This window comes from Balaenoptera ricei, chromosome 21 (assembly GCF_028023285.1).
Source record: "Balaenoptera ricei isolate mBalRic1 chromosome 21, mBalRic1.hap2, whole genome shotgun sequence".
Classification (NCBI taxonomy): Eukaryota; Metazoa; Chordata; class Mammalia; order Artiodactyla; family Balaenopteridae; genus Balaenoptera; species Balaenoptera ricei.
Window position 1 is genome coordinate 14,455,206 of NC_082659.1, and position 12,817 is coordinate 14,468,022.

Consider the following 12,817-nt stretch of genomic DNA (forward strand, 5'->3'; position numbering starts at 1 on the left):
GTATTTACCTGGAAATCGTTCAGCACCCCAGTTTATTCTCCCGGTTAACAAGTTATTTAAAATACATTAGTCATAAACATATCATAAACCAATAACATCACTTCAGAATTAAAGAAAAATCTTACCTACAGGCAGCCGGGTTCAACAGTTGCTCTGAAGAGAGGTAGGAGTCATTGGCCTTTTACACGTGGAGATTGTTTATTTAGCCCTTTTTTAAAAGGTCTTGAACTTCAGAGGTTTAAGATTAAGTCCAACCCAAGTGTCTGAAGGAAAAAAAAGGCAAGAGAGAAGGCAAATGAGAGACGGAAAGAATCCCAGCTGCTGGGTGGTGCTACTGTTCTGAGAGCGTTTGAGCTATTTTCAGCATTAACAGCAGCCGGGGTTGTCTGCAAGGGATGAAAAAACCTTGCCGAATCGCCACAGCCCCCCTCCGGGGAAGGGGGGCGGGACACAAACCAGGAAACCCACAACAACTTGCTTCACTGTGCAAATATTCATTTACATTTTGAGGAAAACTGCCAGCACGATTGAAAACAAAACACAATAAAACATTTCAACTGAAATCTTAAAAGAAACATAGTGCTTTGCCATAATCCTCGCGTTTTCAAAATGATCTACCTGGTTTGTTGAAAATAAGATGTTCTTTTTATGCCTTATTGAGAGGAAAGACTTTTCTTCCGATAGTTCCTTGCTTGCTTATATGGCTCTTTAAAAATATTTTAGATCTCTCTGGGAGGAATAGCTGTTATCATCCTATCCTTCTTAAGACTGAAGACAAATGGTTTATTTCTAGCCCACACCCAAATTTCCAGTTTCATCAACTATGCTATTTTTGACAGCTACTGGGTTAAGCTGTTGACATTTCTTATCTGTTGGCAGAGATTGGGGTCCATTCAGTGACAAGACGCAGACAGGCACCCGTCCCCTGACTCTCCCTCCAAAGGCCAACGAAGAAATATTTCAGATTGGGTCACCAACAATGACTGGCAAACTCTGAGCTTTCATTTTGTTTGTAGAATGATGAATTAAGATCTACAAATTGTATTCATTCATTCATTCAACAAATATTTTTGTGGCAAGTACTGAGTCTACTATCTGCCAAGAACTCTGAGAATACAATAGTGGACAAAATTAACAATGTCTTTGCCTCAGAAGGCTTACAGCACACAAACGCAGAAAGAATAAGGACGGACTTTGCTATAGACTTTTACAGCTTCTTTTCCACAGGCTGTTCAAACCATAGCAACTGGAGATGGAGATCTCTTTCTACTCTGACTGAAGGAAGAGATGCGTCATCAGACTGACTCCTGACTTCCATTGCTTCATTATGCCTTTTGCAACACCCCTAAGAAGGAAAATTAGTTACTTCCTACCAAGGAAACACTTAAGTATTTTTTATAAAAGCCTTTATTCTACGTAGATGAAATCCCTGAATCCTCTGAATTCCCTTTTCTTCATAACAAAGAGAAGGCTTGCACAGTCAGGAAGTACTGTGGAGAGGTGAAAGAAGATTCTCTGATCTTAGACCAGTATACAAACCACCTTGATATATTTTATAGTTAATATTATGAAGGTTGCTTACCAGAGGCTCAGATCAAATTCAACTCTTTCCTTGCCACTGATTAGAGAAAATACTGAGGAAAGAAATAGGTGAGGGAGAATAAGAGGTACGGACTTCCAGTTGCAAAATAAATGAGTCACAGGTATGAAATGTACAGTGTGGGGAATCTGTACAGTCAATAACTATGTCATATCTTGGTATGGTGACAGATGGCAACTAGACTTATTGTAGTGATCATTTTGAAATGTATAGAAATGTGAAATCCTGTTACACTATGCCGGGTAACAGGAACTAACATTGTGTTGTGGGTCAATTATACTCCAAAAACAAACAAACAAGCAAACTCATAGAAAAAGAGGTCAGATTTGTGGTTACTAGAGACAGGGGTTGGAGGAAAGATAATTGAGTGAAGGCAGTCAAAAGGTACAAACTTCCAGTTAAAAGTAAGTACTAGGGATGTAATGTACAGCATGATAAATATAATTAACACTGCAGTATTTTATATATGAAAGTTGTTAAGAAAGTAAATCCTAAAAGTTCTCATCATAAGAAAAACATTTTTTTCCCTATTTCTTTAATTTTGTATCTATATGAGATGATTGATCACAAAACTTATTGTGGTCGTCATAATGTACGTAAATCAAATGATTATGCTGTACACCTTGACTTATACAGTATTGTATGTCAATTATATCTCAATAAAACTGGAAGAAAAAAGAAAGAAAATACTGAAGACTATGCATGATATGTTTTTAAAAAAAGTTACACGACTGCCATTTCAACTACTACGGTAAAATAGTGAAATCTTTCGGAATGATATGCTTATGTTAAGACTACGCAGATATTTAAATTAAAAAAATTATAACTTACGTTTGAAATATGTAATCAAAATTTTAAAATAAGATTAACCTTATTTAAAAAATATGCAGCAGGGTTTTTAAAAAGATCTCTGTAGAATAATGCATTTTTCTGTTCATTTATTTTAACCGGTCCCATTTTAATAAGTCTTAAATAACTGTCAGTTTAATATCGGATATTTACTTTACTTGTCAAAATGATAAATGGTAATTCTGGCAAAAAAAATGGAAGCCTAGCCTCAGAAAAAAAATTTTTAATTGTTTTTACTTTTTCCTCCTTATAGTAGTTTATAATGGAAAGGAAAATACATTTTAAAATTGGCCTTCCTTGAGAAACTATGGAAGTTAAGGGAACAGATAAAGATTAACTATTTGAGTACTAAGTCAAACATAATTTTTAAATTCCAAACTGCCTGCTTTTCACACCAATACTGAGAGAAGCCCATTGCCTCCTGTTTAACTATTATTAATCATTTTATGTCAATCTGCACTTGAATGAACAGGTTATGACCCTGCTAGCTCCCCATTTAGGATGAGTCCTACACTGCCAGGTGACTCACCCGGGTCTCCTTTGTTCCCCAAAGATCCTGACTGTCCAGACAGCCTGTCCATAAGCACCTTTTGACAGATTTGATGTCACAGAAGAGTGCAGATTGAGGCATAGTTTTAAAGGTTAGAAGACAGTAAATTTGGACTTTCCTACTTTCGCAACCACTATGACTTTTATAAGTTATTAATGCCTTAGTAATTGTACCAACTGTACTACTGTTAATGATTTTATTTATATTCTTTCTCTCTTTTTTGTTTTTACAAATAAGTTGATTTAAAATCATTAGAAAATGCTTATATTAGAGTTGGACTTCTTATATTGGTGAAGCACTAAATAGGGCTTTGGCATAACCCTTCTCCTGTATAAGATAGGGATAATAACAGTACCAGTCCACAGAGTTGTGGGAGGGTTTACATGATGGTGCACACAAAATGCTTAACTAAGCAATGCCTGATGCATAGAAAGCATAAAAGTTAATGCTATTATCACTGTAAGTCTAGAGCTTGGCTATCCAATATGGTGGATACATATGGCTGTTGAGCACTTAACATGTGGTTCGTCAGAACTGAGATGTCATATAAGTGCAAAATGTACACCAGACTTTGAAGACTTAGTATGAAAAAGAGACTGTTGATCATATATTGAAATGGTATTTCAGACATATTGTGTTAAATAGGATAATTTGTTAAAATGAATTTTACCTGTTTCTTTTTACTTTTTAAAATGCCAGAACCTTTTAAATGTACAAATGTGGCTTGCATTCTATTTTTATTGGGCAGTGCCATCTAGGCCAATGGTTCTCAAACTGTAGCGAGCATCAGAGTCTCCTGGAAGGCTCGTCAAATCACAGAATGCTGGGTCCTACCCCTCGTTTCTGACTGAGTATGTCTGGGAAGGGGCCTGAAATTCTGATCTCTAACAAGTCCCCAGTGATTCTTGACCACACTTGGCGAACCACTGGTCTCGATCCATGCTACTTAAAAGAGTGGTCCATGGGTCAACAACTAATTCTTGGAGGAATTAGAACACTTGGCAAGTTTGCCGGCAGAGATGCAGGCTCCAAAGATAAGGACTAAGATAAGGACCTAGTTACAAGAACCCTTGTGCGAGGCATGAGCGGGACCGGCCGCCATGTTCACTGAGGTTCTTAAACTCTCCAAAAGGGCAGGATTGGTTTCGGAGGCTCGAGCAAGAATAATCTTTCTGAGATGGAGAGGGGGAAAAACGGATGGAAATGTTGGAAGTCAGTCTAGCTGTACATTTCCTTCTCTCCCTCCACAGCACACAAGAAAAACTGAGATTGTTTTCCGCTAAGTATTTGTCTAATTAAAACAATGTAGCTAAGGCACAGTTGATGTAGAACAAACCATGCTAGAGGGTATTTATGTCTCAAGAAAGGATCTTACTAACTCAGATAACACTCCACTTGTTAGAACCATGAGAAAGATTGGTGTTTTAGAGTAGAGAGGCTTCTGGATCCTCTGCCCCACCCTTAAATAAGTGAGCACACTATTTTGAATGATCTCACCAGTTTGCCAAATGACTTCTCACTTTTTCAGGTGGCACCAAAGCCTTGTGGGCTCAAAGGGCTTCCTGAAAATAAAATCCTCATTGTAAGAGAGATACAGACCCACACCGGTAATATTTAAAACTCCCAGTTCTGTATGCAGCGACCATTTGTAGCTTTATTTCTCACAGGTTGGTTGGTTGTTTCAGAAAACTTTAAAATATGTGTAATGCTTAACGGCAGAGAGTCTGGAGCCAGTGTGTCTGGGTTTGAATGCCGGTCCTGCCACTTCCGTGTGACTTTGGGCCAGTTACTTCACTTCCCTGTGTCTCTGTTTCCTCCTCTTTAAATAGGACCTATCTCAGTGGGCTGTTGTGAGGATTAGAATAGCTGTCATTTGAAAGGAATGTAGAAAAGTCTGGCACGTTGTAAATGCTATTATTGGTTAAATAATTAAAATATAGTAGAATCTAACTGTGCAGGTTAGTATATATGGCCAAATGTAGTAATTTGTTTTCAGATACCATGATGATTTCTAGGGCCTTTTATGTGCATGGGTTCTTGAGTACATGTATTTTGAGGGCTTCTTTGAGAGCTGTTTAAATTTTTTTCCCAAGAGAACTCCGAATTCTCATTTGATTCCTCATCACTTCCTATTAATTGAGAGGATCTCAGTAGGAAGGAAGTGAATGTAGTTTTCCCATGAATATTGTTTTCTAGGTTACATTTTTTTTCCCCTCTGAAGTCCTTTGAAAAGTGAGTTGCAGTATAAATGTTTGAAGGTTTTCGTGGCCATGTCAGTTGGGTAGCATTGTCTAATATTCCAGGAGGACAATGCGTCATTCTCTTAGTCAAATATTTTAGTGCTTAGGGAGAGGCAGCACGACCGTCTGAAACGGTGGCATGAGTTTCAAAGATGTACCGAAAGGGCAGTCAGATTCTCATACTATAGAGACGATAGACATCAGATAACGCTGATCAAAGGAAGGGATAGACTCCCAAAGTCTGGCATGTTGAATGCAAAATGAAGGCTAGATTAAGTGTACTGACATCTTTTACACTTGTCTGCTTAGACCACATGAAACAGAGTGAAGCATGCTCAACAAAACTGGTGATGCTTGGAAACATCATGCCCTTAGTAAGTGTCAGCAGGGCCATCTCCAGGAACCTCAGTGTTACACGTGCGGAACAGTGAATAAATGCACTGAGTGGGGAAACCCAAGCCCAAGAGGTGAGTGGTTTCAGACCAGTCACGCAAGCCCTCTGCACTTGTGCCCTGAAAGGGAGGGAGAAGAATTGAGCTATAAACCCCTTCCTAACTCTAACATCTCAACTTTTGCTTGGACTTAACAGAGATTCCATTTGGCCGTTCCCCCTTGCCCCCATAATTTACATCTAAAGTTGTCAAATCATATGTCCACTTATTTCTGCTTCCTGGTTACCAATGTGAAGCGAATGTGTTTTAGGAGGTGATTTGCCATCTCATGTGCCATTATGCAATCTGGGACTGAATTTTACCAAATAAGGTGAGAGTCTGAAGGAACGATTAAATAACCAGTATCAAATGCAAGAGATTCTATAGAAATAATTTCTTAAAACCTTTGTTACAACTCACTTTTCTAGTTAAAACCTTACTGTTTTTAATCTTACTGTCTGAACTCTATATGTATTTAGCAAGTGCCTCTGCTGTTTTATATAACCATGACTAAGCTTTTCTTGATATTTATATGCCATTGAAATTGAGCATATGCAACAGTTGCTGCATATGGTAGAAAAATCGTTAAGATAAACCTTCGTAAAGGGGCCTATTTAAGGCTCTGCACAACCTGCTATCTTCTCACATCTCCACCCACATCTCCTACCCTCCTTCTAGCTCCATTTCTTCCAGGTTCTCTGGTCTTCTCTCAGTTCCTGGGATGGGCCATGGTCAGGGCCTGTGCGTGCGTTATTCCCTCTTGCCGGCCGCCTGCCCTGCTCAGCAGTGGATTCGTGCACCCTTCAGCCCTCAGCTGAAGTGCCTTTTCCTCAGGAAGGGTTTCCCTGCTCCAGCCAAGGTCAAGCTTTTTTGTTTTGTTTTGTTTTTGGAGTATTATTGCTTTACAATGTTGTGTTAGTTTCTGCTGTACAAGAAGTGAATCAGCTATGTGTGTACATATATCCCCTCCCTCTTGGACCTCCCTCCCACCTCCCCCCATCCCACCCATCTAGGTCGTCACAGAACACCAAGCTGAGCTTCCTGTGCTTTATAGCATGTTCCCACTAGCTATCTATCTTACTCACGGTAGTGTATATATGTCAATCCTAATCTCCCAATTCATCCCACCCTCCTCTTCCCCCAGCCCCCATGTCCACATGTCTGTTCTCTATGTCTGCGTCTCTATTTCTGCCCTGAAAATAGGTTCATCTGTACCATTTTTCTAGATTCCACATATATGCGTTAATAGAGGACCTAAAAAGATGGAGAGATATACCATGTTCTCGGATTAGAAGAATCAATATTGTGAAAATGACTATACTACCCAAAGCAATCTACAGATTCAATGCAATCCCTATCAAACTACCAATGACATTTTTTCACAGAACTAGAACAAAAAATTTCACAATTTGTATGGAAACACAAAAGACCCTGAATAGCCAAAGCAATCTTGAGAAAGAAAAACAGAGCTGGAGGAATCAGGCTCCCTGACTTCAAATTATACTGTTTTTAACTCTTGAAGAATCACATTCCTCACATTCCCTCCAACATCAGACGTTGCATTTGCTTGAGTGATTGGTTCATGTATGTCTCCTCTGATTTCCCCTTCTCATCGTACCCCGGACGTGTGTGTTGTATCTGCGCCTTGCACAGAGGAAGGGCTCAGTGTGCATTTGATTAAATAAGTCCTGCTCAAGGCATTAAGCAACACACAATGGCATTTTTGTTGTATATTAACGAGAATTTGTAAAATGAAAGTATCTTGTAAAAAGCAAAAACTCTGTATGCTAATTAAGCAGCTGTTTCCAACCAAGAGGATTCTCTGAACTGTATTGCTTTGTAGTTACGTATTTAATTTAAAAGCTTTTTGAAGTATCAGATAGCACTTGCTTTCCCCCTCAGGATATAATATATTCTATTATCTTAATAATTTGCATTTATCTTCTAAAATAGGCTTGAAATAAATCAAGTTACCTGCATTCTCGCATCATCTCTCCAGACCTTTTTCAGAGCCATGTAATACTCCATTAGGGTGTATTAATCACTCACTTGGGGTCCCTGATCAAAATTTCTTTTGATTAGGGCTGTTGGAGAGAATGACATATTTGTCTGTATATTGCTAGACAGTTGTAACCACCTGGCTCCCTACAAGCCATACCTGATGTTGTTTATGGTACCTGGTGAGCAGACGGACAGGCAGACGGACATGAAGTATCACACCAACAACCCTGCCTGGTCAGGCCATTGTCATTCCTGTGACTTGAAACCCTTCCTCATGTCCATACGGTGCATTAGTTATAAACACACAAGGAATGAGTAGCCATTGAGAAACTGGGAGATTTGTGATCTTGTTCTCTGGCAAAGGAGAGGAAAGGAGAGCTTTGGGGGGCCTGGGCTACAGAGCAGAGTCAGAGACTGGAGGCTGGTCTTCGCCCTGTTGCCTGGGAAGAGGCTGTGTAACGCTTTCTTCTACCATGGGCACAGGGACGTTGGTTATGGCCTAAGCATGTTTGAAGATGTACTGTTTTGTATATTCTTTTCATACATTTGTAAAACACTTTGAAGTCATCAAAGCACAGCATGAAAAGTATCTTTTCTGAGGCATTTAAAAAACAAACTAACTAACCCAACAATCCATGGCACATTTCCATCGTTACTATGGCCACAAAAGTTAATTTTGCAAGGACAGTCATACATAAGTAATACACAAAATGTTAGAAAAGTTTTCTTGAAACTCACAGAGATGAAATATGAGTGAAGAATAAAAAAGGAAGAGTTGACCAGCATTCAAGGGTTAGAAGGAACTACAGATTCGTTATATCAAGTGCATAAGAAAAACATCTTCCTAAAATGAATGCAGGTTAGAAATGGCAACCTTCAGATATTGAACATGTTAATATTTTCTGTGTTATCTGTCCTCTAATCCAGACCTTCCTACCTCTTTCTGTGACCTGTTGGTGTGTCCCAAGTGGGTTACAGATGTTGCTGCAATATTATCCCTTCCGTTGTCACCTGACCAGGCCATACCTGGGGCGGCTGGAGCTTCTGGACCAGTCGCCTCTGGCTATTAGCAACCTCTTCTGTTTACCTCAGTGCCAGATATAGAAAAGTTTGGGTGGGAACGGTCTAACCAGCAAGGTCAACCTCCTAAAAATAGCAACAATAGTCTTATTAACAGAAAGGAAACACAAGAAATAAGATGGTATGGGAGAGGCATGTTAGAAACGTCAAGAAATAAGTAATGATATCTCAATTTTACAAAGAAGGGAGAAAATCACTGTTCAGACTCCAGGCTGAGCCAGGACTGGCCTGGTATCCGGAGGAAGGTGCTAGAGGGCCTCTCCTGCCTGCAGCAGTGAGTAGTTTGTGTTTAGGCAGAGGGGTGGGGAATGGACCTCTGAGTCAAAGTAAATGCTCACATTTTTACCTTCTAGTGAGTTTCCTCTTTTTCTCAGCAAGGGTTTCTTTCAGGGTCATTTTTGAATGAAGTTTCCCTCTGATACATTTTATTTTACTATTTCCAGACTCATTATTTCCAGACTCATTACTCTTTAAAATAAATAATGTAACACAGTCCTGGCAGACACAGTTTTCTACCTATGGAGGATCCATTTTTGCTTTCAACTTTGCTACAGACTCCTGGTACCATGTCTATTTTAAAACTTACCCTCTCAGATTCCCTTGCAGTTTGTTCAGGCTGATAGGCTACAGGCAAGACATTTCACACGCGCGATAATAACACAGAACCTCCTGAGGAGAAGGCCGTTCTGCCCTTTGCCCTTTAACCTGGCATTGCTCCTCTAGGCTGATGGAAACGCAGAGGCCCTTCTGGGAGGCACCTGCTGAGGCAGAGTTGAACCCACCCTGGGCTTCTTGTTGTTTCAGGGAAACCAACCCCTCACCTGGTTAAAGGTAATCTGTCACTTGAAGCTATAAACATACATGACACAACCATCTAAAGACAACTTTCTCACATCAGGCTGTCTGAAAGATAGCAGAAGACAATTAGGCCGGCTATTAAGATGTCATGTACATGGGACTTCCCTGGTGGTCCAGTGGCTAAAACTCCACGCTCCCAACGCAGGGGGCCGGGCTTCAATCCCTGGTCGGGGAACTAGATCCCACGTGCCGCAACTAAAAGACCCCACACGTGGCAACTAAGACCTAGCACAGCCAAATAAATAAATAAATATTAAAAAAAAAAAAAAAGATGTCATGTACAGAATAGTTTCGGAAGTTCTGAAAGTACTTCTGGATATCAACAATCAGCCCTCACAAGAGTTGCTGCGTTCAGTTTCAGGCCCCATATCATTTCCTAATGGATTGAAAATTGCAGTGAAAAACAGAGCTGGTATGTTTGAAGCCCTTGGAGCTGCAGCATTTGAATCTTTCTGGCTTTAAATAAATATAGTCAAGTAGTTGGCTCTTTTTTCTAAAACTGACATTTAATGATCAGTGATATCAAGAGAAATAAGAATATCATAATAATATACAGGAAATACAAAACAGGAACCCATTGTTTATCCTGTTCTCAGTGGACATTGCCAGAGCATTGTTCAGAAAACTTTGAACAGGGTCACTTCAATGTAGTTTACCAAGCTTTCAAAATCTAAATTGAATGATGGAGTTTGTCCTTGTAACAGAAAAAGTGACTTTGAGAAAATATTCAAGGCTAGGGATGTCTTGAGTTTGAGTATTAAATGACCTTAAAGATTTCTACTTATGATTTCTTAAAATGGTAAATGCTCTCCGTCATAATTGAGGCAAAGGCATGTTGGATTAGGAAGCCAATAATTTTCCAGTTTTTAAATAAAAACTGAAGATACACATACAATGTGGAAATTCTTTTAAGCGTTCTTGCCTCATGGCTTCTGGTTAAGTACCATACATTGAGGAAATGAATATAAATTGCAATACATTCCATTTTATAACAAGCAGTCACATATAAATATTTTATCTTTCTATCCATATCTGTGAAGAACATGATGGCTGAGAGGAAGGTTCTGGCGGCTGTCTGCCACCATCAAATCTGACTCCACTGCTTCCCATAGCATGGTTACTCGAATCTCCTTGAGCTCCAGTTCTCGCATTAAGAAAATAAGAACTATTGCAGTACTTGACTCATCTGATTGGTATGAAGACTGAATGAGTTAATATACGCAAAGCTCTTAAGACAATGCCTCGTACACAACAGGCATAAGTGTTGGTTGTTGCTGTTACCATCATTTTCTCAATGATGCATGACATGTAGTTAAAAGCATGGGCTTTGAGGATAAATAGTCCTTAGTTAATTTTCTGGTCGTTACCCTTATTCACTGCTTGGTTTGGGCATGCTCTCTGAGTCTCACTTCCCTCAGCTGAAAAGTGGGGATATCATTAGTTACCATAGAGCATTATTAAGGGGATTGAAGAAGATACTGCATGGAAAATCACACCTGGCACACAGTAACCATCAGTTATTTTTAAAAATCAGGTAGAATTAAATTATTTGCAAAAGTATTAATTGATCTTTGCAAACACGTGTACTTTCACTTTGCTGATGGGGAAAATGAAATGGATAGGACACACTGAGATACTGAATTTAATTTCCTTAAATTTATTTCAGATAGCTCACGTTCAGACTTTTATGGGGTTTAAAAATTTTTTAATTTTAAAGAAGCATTCATGGAATTGTCAAACAGCTGGATTAAGAAAACTCCCATCTTTGCTAATGACTTTGCTAATGACTTTCTCTATGGTTGATATTTTCCTCTTTAAATCAACAGCATTATCATCATCTTATTTGGTGAGTAGAAGGTGGAAGAGGAAAAGATATTAGCATTAAAAGGAATAACCCAGAAGAAGCAAAAAAGAATTGACTTTGTAAGTCCCTGTGAGCGTCTATCATTCCCTTAGCAGGTGGGAGGAACAGAGTTATAATTCTATCCATCTTTGCTAAAAACAAACATATACTAACTTATATCCATTGACTACAATTCTGATGAGTGATAATTGAAGTATAAGTACCTCTATTATAGCAATAATTACATTGCAAGAAAAAAGAATCAAGGTTTGGAATCAGGCTTAGCTTGCCTAGTGACAAGCCCTGTCACTTTTAGCAAGTTACTCAATCTGTCTGAGCCTTGATTTTCTTATCTGTAAACTGCAGACAGTATCCCCTACCTTTTGGGGAGCCTTTTCAGAGGATGAGATGAGACTGTGTGAAAACCAGTTAGTTAAGCACCTGTCGTGGAAGGATGTTTGCTGTACTGTTGTTGCTGTTTGCTGTCACTTTCCTGCTAGACTGTAGGCTCCTTGAGAACAGGCTTCCCTTTAAAAACACAAGTATCGTCTGTTCCCAGCACAGTGTCCGGTCCCTAGAATGTACTGAGTGACTATCTAATGAAACCAGGCGGGGATACCCTGCATGAGAAACTGAAACGACCACAATAATACATAGAAGCCTTGACTTGTTTAAGTGGAAGAGCTGAGAGAGACAGGCATTGACCAATCGAACTTCTGTTCTGGGGAAGAGATTTAAGTAAAAAGTAAATAAAAGACAACCTTTTCCTCACACATTTGGAAGGGAAAGATAAGCTCTAAGGAACAGAGAAGGGTTGTCACAGTGATCATTATGCTACCTGAGGGGACTGTAAATAGCATCTTTAAATAAGGCTATTTCTACATCTCACCTATATTTTCTTCCTTTGTAGAAAGTTGGTAATGACCTTAGTCCATGATTTCTGTGAGTTGTTGTCTGATTTCTTCTTTGAGTCATAGGAGTTTTTATGTATAACTCAGATCTTCTGATTTCTCTTTGATTCCCCCCGCCCTCTCCCACATTTTCTCTTCCCTACACTGAGTGTCTCCACCGTGGGGACTCAGAAGTTTGATGCCTACATCCAGTCACACTGATCCTGGAGAGGCGGGCTCTATGTATTGGCCTTATCCTAGGTCTCTGCTACAACACACATATCCTCGGCAACGGTATAGTCAGCAGATCTGGGGCACCAGTTTTGGCTTCCCATAGTTTTTATCTTTCATTTAACCTTGAATCATAACCGGAAAGAACATTGTAAAACCTACCTACTCATCCCCTTTATATTTTGAAAATTGGGATTTAGAGGATCACTTTATAGAAAATCACTAGGATCAGGGTCTGAGACAC

General features: G+C 39.3%; 2 protein-coding genes across 9 annotated transcripts in view; one reads left to right on the forward strand and one right to left on the reverse strand.

The window, feature by feature from the left end:
- Nucleotides 1-12,817, forward strand: part of TLR3 (toll like receptor 3) — a 507,043-nt gene that overhangs the window by 282,814 nt on the left and 211,412 nt on the right. The gene's annotated exons all lie outside the window — the stretch shown is intronic.
- SORBS2 (sorbin and SH3 domain containing 2) overlaps nt 1-12,817 on the reverse strand; it is a 203,307-nt gene that overhangs the window by 167,844 nt on the left and 22,646 nt on the right. For all 4 annotated transcript variants that reach the window (XM_059909526.1, XM_059909525.1, XM_059909521.1 and 1 more), the window contains exon 2: nt 126-263. The gene's annotated coding sequence lies outside the window, so the exon portion shown is untranslated. The remainder of the gene's footprint in view (nt 1-125; nt 264-12,817) is intronic.